Raw genomic sequence first — 19,792 nt, 5'->3', positions numbered from 1 at the left:
TTAAAAAAATGGGAAGAGCAACATTTCAATGCTAGCATGATATTAATCACTCCATATCTGATTTAATATTTGATTTAATTTTCATACTTTCATTAAACAAGTAATGAATAAGTATTGATCTTGTGCCATGTTTTCTATAGGGGATAAAGTATTAAATAATGCAGTCCTACTCCTTGCTCTTTTGGGTAATACCTTCCAGTAAGGGATAAGGACAAGTATGGCAACTTGTCAGTGTGATACAAGTAAAGAGTACTAGGGAGAATCACTACAAGGACACATAAAGCTAACTTCATGCAGACTGAAAATAAATATTCCAGGAAACATGCCTGCAAAGTTTTAGAGGCAGAGTAACATACATTCAGGAAACTGCCAAATAATGCATAGTAAAGTACTTTGTAGTAGGTGGAGAGAAATACAAACTAGAAGATTATAAGTTGTGAAATCATACTAAGAAATTAGATTGTACCTTAAAATGCGGAGCACCAGAAGATTTTAACCATGAAGAGAACAAATCAGTTTTGTCTTTCAATACATTCACTCATCCTTCCAAGTTGAGAGCAAGTTAGAGTCATGACTATGAGACACACCATTTAGGAGGCTAATCAGATAAGTGATGATGAAGGATATGTCTTAGAGTAATAAATAGGAAGACAGAACAAAGTGGTTGAATGTCTTAGAGTAATGAATAGGAAGATAGAACAAAGTGGTTGAAACTGATCAATGTTAAAGAGATAGAAAAGAAAGTACTTGGTAATATTTTGGATATGTGGGTGATGGTTTAGATATTAGCATAGGAGGAAGAAGAGGCTAAAGAAATTATTTTGGACATATTGATGTTTCAGTGACCAAGCAGACATATAAATTGAGTATCAAATAAGCAGTGGAATGTGTGGGTCTTGACTAAAGTTCAGGAGAGAAAAAAGCTACAAATATAGAGTTGGGAAACACTGACCCACAAACAGTAACTGAAGTCATGGGAGTGACCAATGTTGCCCAATTTTAGCTTGTAAAGGATGTAAACTAGAAAGAAAGCCAACAAAGGAAGAGGATCCTAAAATTACTTAGGAGTAGCCAGAAATAGACAGTAAGATGGATAGAAAATTCAAAAATATGGTCTAAGGAGAACCAAGAAAAGTTTATCAAGGATGACATGTTCAATTGTGCTATATTCTATTGAAAGTTCAAATGAAAAGTCTAAGGAGTAACCATTTGATTAGCATAGCATCCTCTACCCTTTTCTGATACCTTGGAATGTATACATATGCAACCTCTGGTCACAATATCTGTTTTTGCTTTTTTAACTTCAGGTAGGTTTTTTTGCAGTCTATAGTAGAAGTGTGACTTTCTACTATTTTGAAATTGGGTTGTTAGTAATGTCTATGTCACAACAAACTGAAAAGGAGTGGTCATGGGCATAAGAGCTAAATAATTATTTGTCCCCAAAAAAAGTATATTTGTCATCATTTAGGCCAAATCTTGCTGAAATCCTGTTATGAATTTATAACATTACATTATAGGCTCTATGAGGGCATGAAATGAATTTAGTTTCTCCACTATTTTAAGTCCTGGCACTTAACATTATGACTGGCACAGAACAGTTGCTCAAAATATATTTTTGAATGGATGGATGGAAGAATGAATGAATGAGGCACCAGAGACAAGAGCTAGAATTATCTGATATTTCCATTATAGAGCCTGCAAAATGGAGTTGGATTCTGGAGAAAGAATCAATTAAAATGCAAAAATAAATATTAACTGATCATCTGAGAAAAACCAAAGGCAAGTTTTACAGTAATTAGCAAACATAAAAATCCTCTGTCCAACCCTTAGATGCATTCTTGCTTATATTATCCAAAAAAAAAAAAAAAAGTATTTAGCTGACTAAACTCTCCTTAGAATTATTAGAAAAATACGAGAGAGCCAAAAATGACTGAACAAGTAACTAAGATGACAACACACAAAATCAGCACCGACAGGGGCAAGATAGTACAATGTGGAATCAACAACTTAAATGACTCATTCATGATAATATGTTGTGAATTAATGGTTAGTCCTCAGTAAATCATCTTTAGTCACTTTCATAACAGCCCTGGTTACTAACCAACACAGTGAATGTTATCTACTCAACTTTTCTTTGTTACAAAATATTAGAGATAATTCTATTGCTATGATTGTAATAATTAAATTTCCTTTACTTCCTTTACAGCATATTCAATTAGATGTTTTGAATACATGCATATTCTGAGTGGAGAGTACTGCTCCAAATTATAACAGGAAGCACATATTGGAACTAAAAGACATTCCCACACACACCAACCATTGAGGTCCCTTGATGCAAAACAATCTTACAGAAGCAACGGCAAGCATGTGGGAAGGGGCTTTAGATAAAATGATCCCAAAGGCAGCTAGTAGTTAAAAATGGAGGAGTCACAACCCTTTCTGCTGCAAGCAAAAAAAAGTCAACTAGAATAGTTTAAATGATAAGTAAAATTATCTCCCTCAAAAGGAATCTACAGGCAGGTAGTTCAGGGATTGGTTCAGTAGCCAAACACAGACTTTTTACTTTCCTCCTCTGGCATCCCATTGGATTACTTCCCTAATCCTTTGCCTTGTCTATTCAGGTTATAAGATGGTTATCACAATTTCATAGATCTCATGTAGTAAAAATACAGGTAAGAGAACTTTCTCTATCTCTCCCTCCTTTTCTCCTTCTCTCTTTTCAGGGTTAAATTATTTCCCAAAAGCCCTCCAAAAGACTTTTCTTAAGTGCATTATCCATCAGTAGGTCACATATCCATGACTTACAGGCACTCTCAACTCAAGTTCTGGTAACAAGGACAGAATGAGAGAGAATTATGGTAGCAACCAACAGCATCAGTTTCTTCTTCTGAATTGAATACACACAGCTAACATAATTGGTATTTTCTTTCCTCAATCTGATTTCTCCCACACAACTTTTCTAAGTTAACTCCATTTCCTTTTATGTAAGCCAAAATAAAGGAAGTACTTTGTCTCATCTTGAGTTCAAATATGAATGGTACTACAATTTCCCTGTGTAAACTATCTTGCCCTTTGAATTTTAGAATTTGTAATTGGCTACATTTATAAATAATATATGAAAGTAAGAAGGTTCAACTCCAAGCAGGAGAGTTGGAGAAAAGCTATTATTGTACTTGTAAAACTGATTTCTCCTATTAAATGAGCCATGAAGATTCAGTGCTTTTAATAGTATTTTATTTACAAAATATTAAATTTTGGGTAACATAAAGTGAAGCTTACTATGGAGTGTAGAAAATGAAAAATCTTACCTAGAGTACTGCCATTTTAAGTTAATGACAAGATCTAATCTACATTTTTGGTACATTAGCATTACTCTATCTATTAAAAACTGAAAACTTCCTCCTCTCTATTCTTAAAAAGGATACAGTCGGGCACCTGGGTGGCTCAGTGGGTTAAGCTTCCGCCTTTGGCTCAGGTCATGATCTCAAGGTCCTGGGATCGAGGCCCACAATGGGCTATCTGCTCAGCAGGAAGCCTGCTCCCCCCCCTTCCTGCCTCTTGCCTACTTGTGTTCTCCCTCTGTCAAATAAATAAATAAAATCTTAAAAAAAAAAAAAAGGATACAGTCTATAAAACAAAGAGGTTTCATAACACAAAGAGGATATTGAAAATGCTCTAAAATCATATAACCTTTAAATCTGGAAGTGAATGCTAATCTAAACCCCTTGTTTAATAGATATGAAGTGACTTGCCCAGTATTCTTGAATAACTAAAACAGGAGTACCAAGGTGATGACAGAGTAGGAGGACCCTAGGCTCACCCTCATCCCACAAATACAACTAGTTAATTATGAAATCATCCTAAATACCCCAGAAACTGACTTGAAGACTGGCAGAATAAACTGTGCAGATAAATACAGAGGAAGAGGCCACAGGGAAGAAGGTAGGACGTTCAGAGACTTGGTTTGAGAGAGAAACAGACGTGGCTGCTGAGATGGAAAATGAGCCACAGCCATGGAGAAGGGCAAAAGACAGACTAGTAGACAGGAAAAAATGAATTCCAATTCCCTCTGGCTTGGAAAGCGAGAGGGGCCAAATTTTATAAGTTCTTATAACCAGTGGGGCTTAAAACCTGGAGTTATAAATGTCAGCCAGCTTGGTTCTGGGAAAGTTCAAAGGACATTGGGGCTATCCTTGGAGGAAAGACAGGGCAAACTGCCTGCAGATATACAGTGTGGAAATATACGAAGGGTGCTTGGAGCACATAGTGGTGAAGTTATTTGTTCATTTGTGAACATGTTCCAGAGAGACAGTGCTCATGGAGAGACCCTTCAAGGAGAAGGGAACTGGAGGGTGCCACTTCCCTTTCCTGTCCCTCAGCATTAACACAGAGCCAGCCACCTATGTGAACCAGCACAACAACAACACTGACTTTCTTGCACCAAGCCCCAAGTTACCCCCCAGCTGCACTCTGGTGGAACCATACTTCCCAGGTATGCTTGCCTCAGTCCAAGCATGGTGAGTCCCCTCCCCTAGAAGACCAACCCAAACCCCTTGCCGACACCATGTTTCCCCACCCATGTAGTTTTTCAGAGACTGGGTTCCAGTGGCAAGGGGTAACATTTCACAGAGAAGAACACATCTAGTTGAAACACACATATTGGGCCAGGGACCAAACATTTCCCACAATAGGCAAGGAGAGCCTCTACAGATAACAGGCCTAAAGGATAAAGTAGCCAAGACACAATAGCAGAGCATACACAGGACACATTGGAAACATGTTCAGTAGAGCTAGGCCCTGAGGAACAAGGGACACTACACACTGCAGGGTACTAAAGGACCTCTTCTTCAGAAAGCTATTACCCTCAAAACAAGAAATGTAACAAACTTTCTTAACACACAGAACCAGGCAAAGAGACAGACAAAATGAGAAGACAGAGGAATTTAATTTAAATGAAAGAACAAAACAAGGCCATGGCTGAAGATCTAAGCAAAGCAATACTTTAGAATAAACAGCAGGCTGGAAAAAGCAGAGGAATGAATCTGTGACCTCCAAGACAGAGTAAGGGAAAGTAATCAAGCTGAACAAAAGAGAAAAAAAGAATTATGCAAAATTAGAATAGACTGAGAGAACTAAGTGACTTCATCAAACATATTAACATTCCTACTAGAAGAGTCCCAGAAAAAGAAGAAGAGACAAAAGGGAGCGAAGATATATTTGAAGACAAAAATTTATTTGAAGAAATAATAGCTGAAAATTTCCCTAATCTGCAGGAAGGAAAAAGATATCCAGATCCAGGAGGCATAAAGAACTCCCATCAAAATTAACAAAAGTACACCTATATAAAGACATATTATAACTTAATTGGCAAAATATAATGATTAAAGAAAAGAATTTGAAGGAGAAAGAAAAAGACAATAGTAACTTACAGGGGAAAACTCATAGGCTATAAGGAGATTTTTCAGCAAAAACTTTCCAGGCCCAAAGGAATGTCACAATATATTCAATATGCTGAATGGGAAAAGTCTGTAGCCAAGAATATTTTATCCGACAGGGCTATCATTCAGAAGAGAAGAAGAGATAAAAAGTTTCTCAAATAAAAACTGAAGGAGTTCATGACTACTAAACCAGCCTTGCAAGAAATATTAAAGGGGACTCTGAGTGCAAAGGAGAAACTAAAAGTGATAGTATGAAGATAAGAAACACAAAAGCAGTCAAAATGAGAATTTCTATTAAAAAAAAATGGGAGGGGGCCTGGGTGGCTCAGTGGGTTAAGCCTCTGCCTTTGGCTCGGGTCATGATCTCAGGGTCCTGGGATCAAGCCATGCTTTGGGCTCTCTGCTCATGAGGGAGCCTGCTTCCCCCTCTCTCTCTGCCTGACTCTCTGCCTACTTGTGATCTCTCCCTCTGTCAAATAAATAAATAAAATCTTAAAAAAAAAAAAAACCAGCCAAGGAACCCACAAAGTAAAAGGATGTAAAATGTGACAACATTTACCTAAAACATGGAGAGGTGTAAAGAATGGATTCAAACTTGAATGACCATCAATTTAATATAGATTGCTATATGCACAAGAGGTTATATACAAACTTAATGGTAACCATATATCAAAACCCACAAATATGCCAAGAATAAAGAGAAGGAAAACCAAATATATCACTAAAGAAAATCGGCGAAACATAAAAGAGAATCAGAGAAAATCTTCAGAAACAACCACACGTAAGAAAATGACAGTAAATACATATCTATTAATACTTACTTTGAATATAAATGAACTAAATGCTCCAAAAGATATAGGGTATCAGAATGGATTAAAAAACAAGACCCATCCAAATGCTGCCTGCAAGAGACTCATTTTAGACCTAAAGACACCTGAGGCTGAAAGTGAGGGATGAAGGGGCACCTGGGTGGCTCAGTCGGTTAAGCACCTAACTTTGGTTCAGGTCATGATCTACAGGGTCCTTGGATCAAGCTCTGCATCACCTCCTCACTCAGGAGGGAGTCTGGTGGTCCTACTGCCTCTCCCTCTGCCCCTTGCCCACACACTAGTGCTCTCTCTCTTTCTCATATAAATAAATAAAATTTATTTTTCAAAAAGTGAGGGGATAGAGAAATAACCTGTCATGCAAATGGATATCAAAGAAAGCCACATTAGCAATACTTCTATCAGAAAAAAAAGATCACCATATGATCATAAGGAGGATAATCCAACAAAAAGATAAAGCAATTATAAATATTTATGCACCCAACATAGAAGCACAAAAATATATACAACAGTTAATAACAAATATGAAGGAACTACTCAATAAAATTGCAATAGCCGACTTTAACACCCCACTTACATCAATGAACAAATCATCTAAGCAGATCAGCAAAGAAACAATAGCTTCAAATGTCACACTGGAATACAAGTATTTAACAGATATATTCAGAGCATTCCATCCTAAAACAGAATATGACTTCTTTTCAAGTACACATGGAATATTCTCCATGTATATAAGTGACCTACTGGCCCACAAAACAAGCCTCAACAAATTCAGTAAGCCTGAAGTCATACTATGCATCTTTTCTCACCACACTATGAAAGTAAAAATAAATCCCAAGGGAAAAAAAGACCTGGAAAGACCACAAATACATGGACGTTAAATAAAATGTTACTAAACAATGAATTAGTCACCAAGGAAATCAAAAAAGAAATTTAAAAAATACACGGAAATAAGTGAAAATGACAACAGTCTAAAACTTTTGGGATGCAGCAAAAGCAGTTCTAAGAGGGAAGTTCATAACCTGAGGCCTACCTCAAGAAGAAAAATCTCAAACACACCTAAAGGAGCTAGAAAAAGAATAAACAAAACCTAAAACCAGCAGAAGGAAGGAAATAATAAAGAGCGAAAATAAAGGATATAAAAAATAAGAAAAAATAGATCAATGAAACAAAGAATTGGTTCTCTGGGGGGGGGGGGGACTATAATTTATAAGCCTTTAGCCAGATATCAAAAAAAAAAAGAGAGAGAGAGAGACCCAAATAAATAAAATCACAAATGAGAGAGAATAACAACTAATGCCACAGAAATACAAAGGATATACCAACAAATTGGAAAACCTAGAAGAAATGGACAAATTCCTAGAAACATGTACACTAAAAAAACTGAAACAGGAAGAAATAGAAAATCTGAACAGACCAATAGCCAGCAAAGAAATTGAATCAGTAATCAAAAAACATGCAACAAAATTCCAGGACCAGATGACTTCCCAGGTGAATTCTACCAAACATTTAAAAAAGATTTAATACCTATTCTTCTCAAACTATTCAAAAAAATAAAAAAGGAAGGAATACTTACAAATTCATTCTATGAGGCCAGCATTATCTTGATACCAAAACCAAATAAAGACACCACTAAAAAAGAGAACTACAGGCCAATATTCCTGATAACACAGATGCAAAAATCCTCAAAAAATACTAGCAAACTGAATTCAAAAATACATTTAAAAAAATCACCATTCCTGGGTTGCAAGGGTGGTTCAATATTCACAAGTCAATCAACATGATATATCCTATCAGTAAGAGAAAGGATATGAACCATATAATCATTTCAATAGATGTAGTAAAAGAATTTGACAAAGTAGATCATTCATGATTAAAAACCCTCAACAAAGTAGGTTTAGAGGGAACATGCCTCAACATAATATACACCGTCTATGAAAAACCCACAGCTAACAGCATTCTTAATGGGGAAAAAGTGAGAGTTTTTCCCCTAAGGTCAGGAACAAGAAAACGATGTCCACTCTCACCATCTTTATTGAACTGAGTACTGGAGGCACTAGTCACGGAAATCAAACAAAAAGGAATAAAAGGCATCCAAATCAGAAGAAATGAAACCTTCCTTATTCACAGATAACATGATACTATCAAAAAACTGCTAGAACTGGTAAGCGAATTCAATAAAGTAGCAGGATACAAAATCAAAGCACAAAAATCTGTTCCATTTCTATATGCCAATAATGAAGCAACAGAAATAGAAATTAGGGAAACAATCTCATTTATAATTGCACCAAAAACCAGAAGATACTTAGGAATAAAAACTAACCAAAGAGGTGAAAAACCTGTACTCTGAAAATTCTAAAACCCTGCCGAAAGAAATTGAAGAGGTCACAAAGAAATGGGAAGACATTCCATGCTCATGGATAAGAAAATATATTGTTAAAATGTTTATACTACCTAAAGCAATCTACAGATTTAATACATCTCAATCAAAATACCAACAGCATTTTTCACAGAGCTAGAACAATCCTAAAATTTATATGGAACAACAAAAGACCCCAAAATGTCAAAGTAATCTTGAAAAGAAAAGCAAAGCTGGAAACATCATAATCCCAGACTTGAAGTTATATTACAAAGCTGTAATGATAAGACAGTATAGTACTGGCACAAAAATAGACACATAGATCAATAAAACAGAGTAGAAAACCCAGAAATAAACCCAAAACTATATGGCCAATTAATCTTCAATGAAGTAGGAAAGAATATTCAACAGGAAAAAGTCTCTTCAACAAATGGTGTTGGGAAAACTGGACAGCTACATACAAAAAAAAAAAAAAAGAGAGAGAGAGAGAGAGAAGAAAAGAAAGAAAAAAACACTAAAAAATTGGATCATTTTCTTTTATTATAAACAAAAATAAATTAAAAAAGGATTAAAGACCTAAATGTGAGCCCTGAAACCATAAAAATCCTAGAAGAGTACATAGGCAGTAACCTCTCAGCCACTGTAACTTTTTTCTAGATAGATCTCCAGAAGCAAGCAAAACAAAAGCAAACAACCCTCAGGACTACATCAAAATAAAAAGCTTCTGCACAGTAAAAATAGAACTAAAAGGCAACCTATAGAAGATATTTGCCAATGACATATCTGATAAAGGGCTAGTATCCAAAACATAAAGCACTTCCACAACTCAACGCTCAAAAAACAAATATTCCAATTTAAAAACAATGAACAGAAGACATGAACAGATATTTCTCCAAAGACATACAGATGGCCAACAGACACAGGAAAAGACACTCATCATCACTTACCATGAAGGAAAGGCAAATTAAAACTACATTGAGTGGGGCGCCTGGGTGGCTCAGCATGTTAAGCTTCTGCCTTGGCTCAGGTCATGATCTCAGGGTCATGGGATCAGGCCCCAGTTTGGGCTCTCTGCTCAGCAGGGAACCTGCTTCCCCCTTCTCTCTGCCTGCCTCTCTGCCTACTGGTGATCTCTCTCTATCAAATAAATAAAATCTTTAAAAAAATTAAAATAAAATAAAAACTACAATGAGGTATCACTTCACACCTGTCAGAGTTGCTAAAATCAACAACACAATAAACAGTAAGTGTTGGTGAGGATGTGGAGAACGGGGAACCTTCTTGCACTGTTGGTGGGAATGCAAACTAATGCAGCCGCTCTGCAAAACGGAATGCAGTTTCCTCAAAAAGTTAAAAGTAGAACTACTTTATGTTCCAACAATTGTACTACTGGGTATTTACCCAAAGAATACAAAAATTCTGATTCAAAGTAATACATACACCCCTGTATTTAGCCAAGATATGGAAGCAGCCCAAGCATCTATCAATTGATAAATGGATAAAGTAGTGATACACACACACAAATGGGATATTACTCAACTATATAAAAAGATGTAATCTTGCCATTTACAAAGGCATGGATGGAGCTAGAAAATGCAACGCTAAGTGAAATAAGCTAGTCAGGGAAAGACAAACACCCATGATTTCACTCATATGTGGGATTTAAGAAACAAAGCAAACACACAGTGGGGGCAGGGGAGAGAGAGAGACAATAAGCAGACTATTATAGAGAACAAACTGATGATTACTGGAGAGGGAAAGGGTAGGGGAATGGGTTTAATAGGTGATGGGGATTAAGGAGTACACTTTTCCTGATGAGGACCAGGTGATGTACATAATTACCAAATCACTATATAAAGAAAAATAATAATTAAAACAGAACTGACATTTAAGAAGTTGTCTACCTGAAATTTCTACTTGTCTTACATTAGAACTACCCTTTACTCTCATACTTCCAAACTAAAAACTAAAATGCTCATGGATTAAGGTCACCTGGTTAATTGAAAATTAAGCTTTTTTTTCAATTTTGACTACCAAATCTTTCCAAAATATATTTGTTTCCTTCCTCGCCTTATTGCAAAGTTTAGGCTGACTATTATTCCATGCATTCTGGATTATTTCTAATTTGGAAACCTCTTGGTATCATCCTAATGAGCACAAATTTTCTACGGTTCTGTCACCCGATTTTGAATTTATAAAATAAAGCTCTATTTTTGTATTCCTGGCCCTGGGTAATTCCTTGGGCACTGTTGGTCAGTTTTATGTTCATGTAGGTATTTTGTTTCTAAAAGAAAGATTAGAGCTTTTCTTTAGAGTTCCATCTTTATGTTAAACAATATGTCAAGAACAGAAAAATTCTGAGTAGGATTTTTTTATGTATTTTTATTTTGTTTGTTTTTTTTCCCATAGTTCTTATATTGTCTAGTTTTTTGTTTGTTTTTAGGGGAAATGGCAGATCAATGACAAATGATTTGAGGATATAAAAGATTCAGTCACTGTTCTAATTCTCTGATCTGATGATCCAAGACCAGCATTTATAAGGGATGTCAGGAAGTCTTCCAAAAAGTTTGTTGAGGACAGAAGAGAGCTTTTTTCTTCTTTTGCATAGGGAAACCGAGAGCACATTCAGTCCTTCTGCTCTGCCTTCCTTCAAACTTAGCCAGTTAGGTGAACTTTGGGGCATTCTTCTAAAAATGAAAGAATTATTCTTGCATGCATTTTCTATCATTTTCTGTGCTTCTCGTTGAACCAGTCATGGAAATAGCTAGGTTAGTTGCTTCAAGGTATGCAGAATCAGAATTAACTCTTTTTCTTAAATCAGTTCAGGACTGTGTCGAGTCCGGTTGGGTGGGACAGAACAAGACAAGGCAAGAGAGAATATGGTAAAACTTTCTAAACTGGGAAGTATTCCAATACTGTGTTCTCAAAATATACAATTTAGCCAATAAATAGTATTTAAAATGAGCATGAATACACTTATTTTAAGTATCAATTTCTTGTTAAAATTTTGCCATGTATGCTTTTGTTGTAGGATTTACATATAGATAAGAACAACTTAAATGAGATCTCCTTGTTATCTGGGTTACAAAATATTAATAAGGTATGAGATACAGGTGTTTTAGATTACAGCTTAGGATGAATACCATTTTAGTAACAATTTAGCATATCCCAACAAAGTGAAAATGAAGGACAATGGTATCATTTCCAAACTATAGGTGATGTGATTAACACCAATGTGGCTGAATTATCATCATCAACTTAGATGACTGAATACCAACAGAGCCCTTGATATTATTTGAGGTATCATGAGTTCTACAAACTATGTCTACTGCCTTAAGTGAACTCAGTTGGATTCAGTGATATAGAACTTCCATTAGCTCTAACTATTTTGGAAGTTTTGTTCTACCTCATAGAAGTTCAAATTTCCCATTTCCAAAAGCAGGTGTTAACTCAGTAGTTTGCTCTGTGCATATTAGAGCATTACATATATTTTATAGCTATATTTTTGTTTCTGTATGTACATATTTATGTCCTGTATCTGCTGAACATTTCCTAAGATATCATTTTTATTAGATGTACATCAATAACAGGAGAGGTAAAATAAATACACATATTAATAAATGAATACTAGACCCAGTTTTAAAATATTTTCCTTTTAACATCCTTTGAAATGTATATATAAAAAAGTACATCTTAGGAAAAGGCCATGTAGTATAGGATTACGCTTTCCCACCCCATCTCCATCCCTGGAACAATTTATTTCTGAAACATTGGTGGAAGCAATTATGAAAATAATACTCTTATTAAGACTGTTATTCAGCTCAGCAATCTAGGTCTTTGGGTGACAAGAGTAAGTCAACATCAGCCAATCCCTTTGGAAATTATCCCAAATCAAGAATCAGCAAGGTCAGAGGTAATGTATTGTTGCTATTGCAACTACCACCTAAAGCACCAATAGCACCACAACAGATATAAAAATAGGTCACAGAGAGCAATATGTCATCTAATGTCATAAAACAGTACAAAGAAGGACTATCTTCAAAGATTTTATTTTTCTAGTTAATCTAACGGTATTTCTTTAAATACCACTGAGTCATCTCTTCAGAAGGGGGTTTCATCTGAGTCATCCTAGCTAACAAATCACAAATCCTTAAAATTTAGAACCAAGTCTAAGGGCAATTGTGTGCCCTCCTGAAAACTTGGGTGCAAACAAGGCTAAGAAAGCAGCTGTGAACTGTCATTTACTGGAGCTGATAGTGTTTGAATTAGGAGAAAATCATATTCTTTGGCCAAAGTTCAGGAAATAAATTGTACAGAATGCCTTTGCTTAATATCTGGTTTTTGAAGTGACAGTGAAAGTTGTGGAACTTAATGACCCTCAAGCTATTCCTCTTAGAATAGTGCCCTCTTTGTAGGATCTTCATGTCCAATAGTTTTTGGCTTCAACCCATTAGCCAGTGAATAAAGCACTGAATACCAATTATTTACCATGATATCGGAGCTACTAGCAACACAAAGTACATGATTGCTTTCTATACAATCATGTCTCCCATCCATAGTTTTCAAGTATATAATTGGGTAGGCTGGATTTCATTTAATATATCTCTTAAAGAAATGTCTAGCCTTTCCTTGAGAAGTACCCAGGCCACACCTCACACACAGTATTAAGGGACAGATGGAGGACACTAATAAATAATACAGAATGGTTGTTTAAGTTATTTTTATACCCCCAACAATCAGTGCCCGAAAACTTCAAAGTAGAAACTATCACATTAAAAAATAATCTATCATTAAAGCAATGAGGATCATTAATTCGATGATATTGTAACATAGTTTTTTTTTTTCTAGCAATTCTAGCCAACCTCAAAATAAAAAATGTTTTTCACTGCCAGTGGGTACTTTTCCTTCATAATTAGATATATTTCAGTATCAAATAAGTCATACAGTTTGAGCATCAAAAGCCTACAGACCTTGTGTTTTTTCTTCTATTTCCTTTTTGTCTTTAAACCCTCACAGTGGTCCTGGTGTATAGAGGATTTTAAAAAGTGTTGATAAATGAATGAAGATTGGAATATGAGGACACAACTATGCATAAACACTGCAAACCTGTTGTGCCCACTCAAGCATCCGGCACAGAGAGGATGATTATTTCTCAACTCTCCCTCTTCAGGTAAATCTATTCCTCAGTAAGAGACTACTGAATAGCTAGAAGCTGCCCATGCTACTGGAATACTTCATTTTGGTAGTTGAATATTCCTGTTTTATCCTTCTACAATCAAAATATGTAATAGGAAATATAATCTGGGCATGGTAAGCCCATGTTATAAAGAATCAGTGGAGACCACATCTATTTTTTTTCTTCTTTACCTGCACCTAACAATTAGAGAATTCAGACATTTGAATTAGTGGTCTCCAAATGGTGTTCCCCAGACCCCAAGGAGGCTGCCTCAGGAAGTCAGGAGAACACTGAATAGAGGGCATCTGGGCTTCTCATAACTACCAACCCTTTCCACCAAATTTCAGCCAGAAAAAGTAACTGTTTTTCATATTTTATATATAACAATCGAAATAAAATTATGTTTGGAACAAAAATATTGGATTCTGGGGTGCCTGGGTGGCTCAGTGGGTTAAAGCCTCTGCCTTCAGCTCAGGTCATGATCCCAGGGTCCTGGGATCGAGCCCCACATCGGACTCTCTGCTCAGCGGGGAGCCTGCTTCCTCCTCTCTCTCTCTGCCTGCCTCTCTGCCTACTTGTCATCACTGTCAAATAAATAAATAAAATCTTTAAAAAATTGGGATTCTAAAACTTGGTGATCACTTATCTAAAGGAGTTCTATTCCCTTTCAAGGAGTAAAGTTGAACAATCATACATTTGTTGAAGTGCTATGGCCACTCGAAGTCTTTTGGACGCCTCTCTGGGAAATGTCTTTAGACAAAGTGGCCCAAACTTTATAGCTTCATCTCTGATGGAAGATATTCAACTCTTAAAAGTGGACAGTCTTACAGAATAGTCAATTTATTCAGACCTGTTCTGATGTTCGAGGTAGGAGATTAAGCTGAATGATTAATATCATGTTTGATCAGATGTGACTATAAAACAAGGAGATGTTCTATTCTCATGTAGATGGTGCCAGGGAGATGTTGGAAGATAGAAAGGATATGTCCTTTGATGTTGCTTGTACATTTATGCTGATGAAAATCTTGAACAGGACAGGAAATATTTAACTATGTGTATATGACCAAATTATTCTAAGTCTTCTGTTGGTTTAATATGTATGTGTCTGCATGCACGCGCACATGTGTGTGCATGTGTGAGTGAGCACACACGAGAGATGAGAGATAGAAGGGGGAGAAAAGCAATACCCCTATTTCCTTTTCAAGAACTAGAAAGAATTTAGCAAATGTTTGTTAGTTCTCCTCTATATATTTCACTAATCCATATTCTTCCTTGAGTGGCCCTTGAAAATCACTGTTTCCTGCCAGTGGAATCTTAACTTCACCATACATGGTCAAAACCATGACTAATGAGCCTCAGATATAAAAACAAAGTGAATAAGAAGATTTTCTATGTGAGTTTGCTGCCAATCCCACAGGAATTTAACAAATGAAAAGCAATTTTTAGTAACAGGAAAGTTATATATGCTAAGGCAATATTTTAATTATTAATCTGGGCTTTTTAATAATGTGTATTATTGGTAGCTCCCATTCTTTGAGTCCCTAGTCAATGCTGTACAATGACCTTCACATGCATTGTCCCACTCAATCTCCACCACAAAGCTTGCCTACAATTACATGGATTCTAAGTGATAGAGACTAAGTGAACCTACTTGCATTCTCCTTCCATTCAGGAAAGGAGAGAGAACCTACTTCATTCTCCTTTATTCTTGCCTTCCTAGCCTCTGACATTCTCTTTCCTTCAAATGTTTTGCTTTCATTCATAGCACTTATCATCCCCTAACAGATTATAGGTCAGTTTCTTCGTTCTTCTCCATCCACAGTCTGCAAGCATGGTGTTTTTTCTATTTTGTTCACTACTGAATTTCTAGCACAGTCAATGTAACAGTTTAACAGTTTGGGGCCCATAATAACTCTTTGATTAATATTTGTTAAATAGATGTTTGATGAATAAATAAAAGGGCAAATGGACACAGATTCCTCTCTCCTTCAAAATCTTAGATGTCTTCACTATATCATACTTCTCCACAACTTCAGATATTTTATTATTTCTAAAAACAGCAAACCCATTTCTCATATTACTCTGAAATTCTTATTCCCCAGTCATTGTCCATTCTGTTAATACTACAGGGCAGGAAGGCCAGATCTCCACCTGGAAGGTATAGGATAACCACCAGGTAGCAGAAATGCCCTGGCTAGTACAGAGAGCCAAAACAAGGATTGCCCCTAGCCAGCTGCTCCTTGAGTCCTCCTCCCAGTTTGCAGGACTGGGAAACTACCAAAACAAGTTGCCACTGAGGACTAGAGCAGTGCCCGAGTGCAAGGTTTGAAAAGCACACTCTAGTAGGTGAAAAAAGGGAATGGTAAGCATAAGCCCCAAACTTACCAGTATCGTATCATAATTCTAACCCACCCAACAGATGGCAGACCAGGCCATCTGTTGTTTCCTTTCTTTCTAGGAAATAATTTTTCTCTGTAAGCAAATCTTTAAGAGACGTTGAGGAACATGAAAAATATTTTAGAAGACAACAGAGAAAAACTTTTAAAGGGGGGGAAATGAATTCAAAGGAAGGGACAAGTACAGAAATTTAAAACAAACTGAACAAACAAAATATACGTAAAACAGAAAAGGGAACTTATTTGCAATATGCAGCAAGATAATCAGATATTTCTAAAATGGAAACATCAGACAAACAAGGTAAGATTTTTTAAATAATCCAATGGAGTAGATAAGTAATACAATTTTGAATATACTCATTTAACTAGAATATTAGGTCAGGGCATTCTCCCAAAAGACAAGAGAATATGAGCAGGGGAGAAAATGAGAGGAAAAGGACAAGAATTTTGGAGAACAGAAATAGCAGTGTCAAAATCCACTGAGTTGGAAAGCCAAAAGGGAAAATAAATGGTGCAGGCAGGGGATAAAATAGCTGATAAAATTATAAGCAAAACTCTTTCCAAAACTAGAAGTCTTTATATCAGGCTTCAATTTGATAGTGTTCTGTGGCAGAGAGGATTCTGTTTGTACCAAACGGTTTTTCTCACATCCTGGGCACAACGGAAGAGTATATTTTCCTACCCTTCCCCTTGTATAATTGTTTGATAAAATAAAGTTTCAGTAGAAAAATTCTCAGAAGTTTTATCATATAAGTATCATCTTTGAAAGATTCTTTTTTAAAAAATAATTATTTTTATTAACATATAATGTATTATTTGCCCCAGCGGTGAAAGATTCTTTAAAAGATATTCCTACAGGAAGAAAAATGAATGGAAAATAAATATTTAGTTACAATTTAAGTTATTTACAATTTAAGTTATTTTCAATATAATGAGGAAAGACATTACAATCCTAAAGCTCCTTACAATATCAGCACAGGACCAAAGACTTCCTTTGGGTCAGACAATACTAACAGAAAAATATAGAATATGGGCCTTGAATACATAACTTTCAGACCAAGAGGAATCTTTTTTATAGGTAACAATAGGAAAATACGATCAAATTTCACTTTTGGACATGTAAGTCTTAAGTTACTCATTGGAGTCCTACCTAAAGATAAGTATTTAAATGTCATCAGGCCATAGATGGTCATCTAATCCAAACTGAGGATTTTAAAAGCCAAGAGAGTGGTTATAGATTAAGAAGAGGTGTTCAAATATTGAGCCTTCTGTCACACCAATATTTACAACTGAAAGAGTTACTAAGGCCCTCCTTAGTCAAGGAAGCAGAAGTACAGGCCGGTGAAGAGGTGATTTGTGGCTGACAATAATTATATAAAGCAATATTCAATCTCACTAATAAGACAAATGTAAATTAAGGGTAATGCAGTATTTTACATCCTTAAATAGGTAAAAACAGCATATCAAATAGGTTAGTGAATATCTAGGAAATCTTGTCAGTGGGGTGCAAATATGTGCGGTTATTTTGGAGTATAACGTATTCATATTTAGTAAAACACGGTGTACATGTAACCTGTACATGTAACCTGTATTCAGGCTGTGGGTTACCACCCAAGAAACACAGAGATGCCTAAGGAGGAAGGAAATAGGAGGTATTAATAAATAATACATGCTATATTCATAAAAGAAAAGGAAAAAGAATGAACTAGATCTACATACAGTAACTAAAATTTAAGGAACATCTTTTAGAGAAAATGAAGTTCAGAGTACATCACTATTATGAAGATTAAATAGAACAGTTTTACCCATATTTTACGGATATACATATATGGAATAGGAACTAAAAGAACATACAGCAGATAAATGAGGGATAAGATATATAGAAAGAAGGCATGGGGAATTGGCGTGGTGATAAAATATGAAAGGAAATAATAAAATTGTATAAAGTGTTCTTGCCTAAACCAATTACGATTCTGTCCCTTGAAATAATCATCTGAAATCTCTTCATTCATTTCCTGAGTAATAAAATTTTCAGTAGTAGTCAACATTTACTGTGGTTTAAATATAAAATTTTCCATTGAAGGAATTTTTTTTAAATAGAAATTGATATTACCTTTTGGTGTCCTATTCATTTGAGAACTAGACAGTAATAAATGGGAAATATACAATGCCTTGAAGTGTGATACTTAAAGTTTTCCCAATCTTTTCTATGTCAAGAACCTTAAATAATGATATCCAAAGAACAGAATTACTGAAAGAAGGGCTATTTTTTTGTGATACAGGTTTTCAGATATCTGAAAGACAACTTTTTATGTAAAAGATTTCTATTTTAATGATATAAGCCATTGGTGTATGCCTAATGCCTACTATATTATTCTCCACTTTCTTAAACAGAAGGCAGCATATTCAACTTAAAATCCACTACCAATTTGTACTCTGATAACCAGTAAGTTAGTTAACAGGTCCATTTGCTACTGCTCCATAGAACTACTCCTATTACAGATTTGCCTTTCATCTTCTGATCTGTATGGTCACTCTTATAATCATTTTTATTATTGACTCTTATTATCATTTTTATGGTCACTCTTATTATCATTTTTATTATTGACCAGATACTTACCTTCTACTTTCTTCTTTCTATCATTCTCTTTGAACTCTAGATCCTGTAATTCCTATTCATTCTCTGGATTTTCTCTTACAGTCCCTGGTTTTTGTTTCAAGTAAATCTGATTTCCATTTGGCCAGCAAACCAATGATCAGTTTCTCCTTGGAGTGGCCATCAGATTTAGGTCTTCTCAAGGGGAGTGACCATTCAGAGCACCAGAACTAGAAGTGGAAAAGAAATGGATACTGGCCTGCAACTTAATAGCTAGGTGAGTTCAATCAAAATTATTAACTTCTTTAAAGCTCCAGTTCTCTTGTCTCTTTCAAAGACTAACAGTAACATTGATCTCATCAGACTGATCTTGTAAGACTTTGAAGGTTAAATGAGACAAATACATCTAAAGCACTTCTCTCAATGTCTAGTTCCTGAAACAGTTTATGTCCCCAATAATTTTGATGCTTATTTTCCAATGTAAACTACCAACTATGCTATTTTTTGCTGGATTCTATAACATCCTAAGTTTCTAAAACAGCCAGAAATCTGTCCAACCAATAAACAGAGATGTTCTAGGTAATTAAAATGTTGGTCTTTAGCACTAAACTTCAAAATTCTTCTATATCTTTTCTAATAACATTAGAAAGCATACAGTTTTCTTAAGCTACCTATCAAGTCCTCTAAAATGTATTTACCAATATGAGTAGGATATTGCAAATATGAATAAATAAAATGCTATACTACTGAGATTTCACAAGGGTGACACTATTATCTTCATGAGACTATGTAATTTTGAAATACTTTAGCCTAGGATCCTAAAAAGCTTTATTACAGTAAACTGTACATACATTTCTTCCAGTTATATACTCAAAACTATTTTTAATCTTAGAATGATACGTTCTATGTAACACTTGAGAAAAACTGAAATTATAAGACACACAACTAATCTCAACAAGTGAAAGTTGGGTCTAAGAAGGAATTTGTGATGATTTGCAAA

The sequence above is a fragment of the Lontra canadensis genome, unplaced genomic scaffold (genome assembly GCF_010015895.1).
Source record: "Lontra canadensis isolate GAN:19392208 unplaced genomic scaffold, GSC_riverotter_1.0 scaffold19, whole genome shotgun sequence".
NCBI lineage: Eukaryota > Metazoa > Chordata > Mammalia > Carnivora > Mustelidae > Lontra > Lontra canadensis.
Note: the sequence above shows the minus strand (reverse complement) of the source record.